Raw genomic sequence first — 4,296 nt, forward strand, 5'->3', positions numbered from 1 at the left:
TTGAGAGAATGGTAGAAATAGAGCCAGGTGCTGATGAACAGAGCAGGCACCTGACTTCGGTAAATCTGCTTTGTGGTTTTAGCTAGCTTGAATTGGATGTTTTGTTTCCTGTGACTAAAGATATTTCAAATTATTCAGGCTCTGACAAAATCAAGTTTCTAGAACTGTGGAAATAGCCTGATTCTGGAACAGAGTGGCTTCACTATGTGTTTCTTCTTTCTACAGTTTTCCAGGGGTGCCTCTCAACATACCTAAATTAGAAAAACAAGCTATGAATGATAAAAAATGTTTAGTCAATGCTGACAAGATTGTGTGGAAACATGAAGGGTGCGCTTTGTTTTTGACATAGCAAATTGGTTCAATCTTTCCAAGGAGAAATCTGTTGCTGTGTAATAAAAGCTTTAAAACTGTTCACACTTTTGACCCAGAAATTCAACTTCTGTGATCATGTCCCACAGAAATTCTCCTGAATAAAAATAAACAAATTTTGGGTCCTTATAGAAATACAACTGGAAAGAGGAAAAACGCTGGCTAATAATTCAATTACCAATCAAATGGGAAGGATGATAAATCAACATAAAAAAATACCGTTGTCTAAATAAAAAAAAATTGGAACTGTGCTCACTTGAAACAAATATGAAATAAAGCTAAATTAACTAGTAGAACACAAAATGGTAAGAACACATTATTCCCTAGGACATCAGCCTTTCTTTTTGTGCTCATAGATTATCAAATCAAATCATCTTCCACAGACATAGGGGAAGGTTACTCTTCTATAAACACACACACACACACACACACACACACACACACACACACACACACACCCCTACCTCCCCCAAACAGACATAGCAGTAGCAATGTGAGTTGGGTAGTGAGTGAGCTAAGAAACAGAAACACAAAGGGGAAAAACGATCAATACATATCTTTATAAACTTCCTGTGTGGTAAGGAGCACAACAGATGAGCAGGAAATCACTGAATGAATAAAGTAGTCACCAGTTGTGATAAGCTTGGTGGCAGTAAGTATGGTGATGGGGAGGGTGTAACTGGGTGAATGTGGTTATGGACTGAATGTGTTCCCCCCAAAATTAATATGTGGAAACCCTACCTTCTAATGTTGGTATTTGAAGATGGGGCTTTGAGGAGAAAATTAGGTTTAGATGGGGTTTTGAGAAGGAAATTAGGTTTAGATGAGATCATGAGAATGGGATTAGAAGAACAGGAAAAGACTGGAGTTTACTTGCTCTCTCTCCTCTACATGAGGACATAGCAAGAAGATAGAAGACAGCCGTCTGAGATCCAGGAAGAGAGCCCTCACCAGGAACCAAATCAGCCACCACCTTATCTTGATGTCCCAGCCTCCAGGTGAGAGATGAATGTTTGTTGTTTAAACCACCCTTTCCATGGTGTTCTGTTTAGCAGCTTGAGGTAAATTTCTTTGGATTAGCTGGTAAGAAAACAGTTTGCCTGAGGAAAAAATATTTAAGCTGAGATTTAAATAATGAAGAAAAACCTTTTCAAGAGCTAGGAGAAGAGAGTCTATGTAGGGCTGTTGATAAATGTGATAAACTGAGGTGAGGAAAAGCTTATCATATTGCAGGAAGAGAAAAGGCATCATCGTAGTGAAAGCATGTACCAGGGTACAAGAGGCACACTATGGCCTTCCAGAAGGATCCAGGAGTCCTATATGCAAGATCTTTCCTGCCACAGTAAATAACTAGGTTTATAATAAAAGCCACTAAGTGGACTTAAGCAGGGGAAGGAAAAGATCACAGTTATTTTATAAAGGGATCACTCGTGATGCTGTATAGGCAGTGGATAAATTATAGGGGACCAAGTTTTGAAGCAGGGAGAACAGTGAGGAGGCTGGAGTGGTGTCCCAGGGAAATATGATGGTGGCCTAGACCATGGCTACAGCAATGGCACTCGGAGCAGCACAGGTCATTTGGAGGTACCTTTAGTAGGACACACAAGTGGAGTCAAAAAAGCAGAAAGCAGGGGAATCACCAAACCCAGATCACAGGAGTATGGGTTGGACTTCCAGCTACTTCATTGCAGGCACAGAGCAGGGAGTCTAAAGGGCAATACTAATGATGATCTCATGCGATCCCCAAATGGAATACACAGGCAGAAAGCATATGAGGAGAAGCATGAACCAAGACACAAAGCTAATGGAGTCTGGAACTGGGGAGTTGAAGCCCAAAAAATACAGAAGGACCATGAATTCTTTAAGCCATAAAGAACAAGCTACATACATTTTGTTGTGGTTCCTGCTGTAGTGGGCAGACAGGTTGTGGTAAGCTATACATTCTTGCATTGAAGTCCTGGCCTAGACTCCATCTCCCACCTGTTTTAAAAGTGTCCAAATGGAAACCTCTACCCCAGAACACTGACCAAAGGCATGAGTTAAAATAGAGAGCATTCTACTGGGTGTCAGATATCCTGCTGGCATCTGATAATCCACGTGTACAAAAGAGAACAAGCATCTTCTATCGCCTTGCCCCCAACAGATACACCTATTCACGCCACTTGATTTAACAGAGTCATCTTGTAGTTTAGAGTTTTCTTTTGTTTTCAAAACGTTAATGTCTGGTGAACTTGTTGTTCAAAGCTCAGCATTGCTTATCTCACTGTAAGGTGCTTCCTGGTCTCAGGTTATTTCTAAGCAGCAGCAGTCACTCTCTCCACTCCCTCTCATGAAAACTTGTATCCCTTTGTTACCTCTCGCCATGTTTTAGCAACTGTCTGTAGACAGTCTCTACCCACGTCACTCATCTCTGTATTCCCAGATTCTGATAAGTGACTGAGCTACATTAGCTATTAGATGCTCAGTACTTCTTTGCTGAATGATGGGATGCATGCAAGGTTATTCACTAGCAGGCCAGGCCATCACTGAGAAACAAAACATCATAATGGGAACATCACATTTGACAGAAATAAAACATTATGCTGATGGAGGAGATGGAGCTGCCCAAGCAGAACTAAGAAGAAGCTCTTATTGCAACCATTCTGTGCAGATTCCTTATCTCGTGTTATGTGAATCCCAGTATGCCAGTCAAGGCTCAGTCAGAGAAGTGGAATCTCCATGGTGTGGATGCCCTACAGGGTCTTGGGTTCCTTATTATTTAAAAATGCACCTGGCCCAAGAGCCAGAGAAGGTGAAGGAGGATCCAGGGGAAGGTAGAGCAGGTTCAGGACCAGCTGCCCCATTCCCACAGGTGAGTCAGCAGATGAGCAACTGTGGCTGACCTCCAGGATGACTGCCGCTGTCTTTCTGCCTCCAGGTCTACCCGTAGCCCATCCTGACTGGAAGCTTAGAAAAAAGGGAGTTCTAGAAAGTGTGGTTCAACATAGCCAAGTTAACAAAGGCACCAAACGTAACAGCATTGATAACGGACTTTAAAAGGATGATCCTGGATGTTCTAAGGTTTGGTTGCTCATATTGGAGCTGGATAATGATGCATTGAAAAGATGTTGGATTTTCTGCAGTTGTCTCATGAACACATTATTTGTTAATTTTGTGGCCCTCTGTCACTCTATTAAATGACAACTCAAATCTTGGGCTTCAACTGTAAAAGCCTCTATTAATGCATTCAAGCTGTGGAGAAGCAAGAGCAAGGTCAAGTGTGACAGAGCCCTTCCCCCTGTAAGGGAAGTGTTGACAACCTGCTGGCCCTTTCTCAGAGGTGAGCCAGTGTTCTAAACACAGTGGGATAGCAATATCTGAGTCCAATCTTATCATGAGGCTTTGCTTTACTAGATGTACCCTGAGGATGACGTTATTGATTGAGGATAGACAAGTAGATGGATGGATGAATTCATACTTAGTGACATATGTAGCTAACAGTGTCCGTAATATAAAAGCAAAATAATTGCTCAAAATTATGACTATTCTTAGTGTTGAGTTTTTCCTGTGTATTGTTACACAAAGAAGCACATGTGATCAAATAAAAGTGTCCTCAGCCACGTTCTGACAGTACTCACCATACTAAGTTTCACAGGGTCACTCCTTATTGTGCCCATCAATTTAATCAAATGGCGTCACACAAAAGCACAGTTTAAGAAAGTGGTTTACAGGGGCCCAGGAAGACATAGCTGAGCCAGAGCAACATTTTTTTTTTGTATTTATTTATTTATTTTTCCCCATTTATTTATTTTATTGCATTTTAGGTTTTGGGGTACATGTGAAGAACATGCAAAATTGTTGCATAGGAACACACGTGGCAGTGTGATTCGCTGCCTTCTTCCCCATCACCTACATCTGGCATTTCTCCCCTTGCTATCTCTCCCCAGC

At 41.6% G+C, this 4,296-nt stretch overlaps 1 long non-coding RNA gene across 2 annotated transcripts; it reads left to right on the forward strand.

Moving 5' to 3' along the window:
* The first annotated feature begins 910 nt into the window (after window positions 1-910).
* LOC116542165 lies at window positions 911-3,990 on the forward strand. Of its 2 annotated transcripts, none has more exons than XR_004265102.1 (3): window positions 911-1,367; window positions 2,061-2,298; window positions 3,020-3,990. It is a non-coding gene; the product is annotated as an uncharacterized LOC116542165 (long non-coding RNA). The 2 variants fall into 2 exon arrangements; XR_004265101.1 differs by having other exon boundaries at window positions 914-1,367; window positions 3,287-3,990.
* Window positions 3,991-4,296: the final 306 nt, after the last annotated feature.

The sequence above is a fragment of the Sapajus apella genome, unplaced genomic scaffold (assembly GCF_009761245.1).
Source record: "Sapajus apella isolate SASKATOON/1434 unplaced genomic scaffold, GSC_monkey_1.0 scaffold163, whole genome shotgun sequence".
Classification (NCBI taxonomy): domain Eukaryota; kingdom Metazoa; phylum Chordata; class Mammalia; order Primates; family Cebidae; genus Sapajus; species Sapajus apella.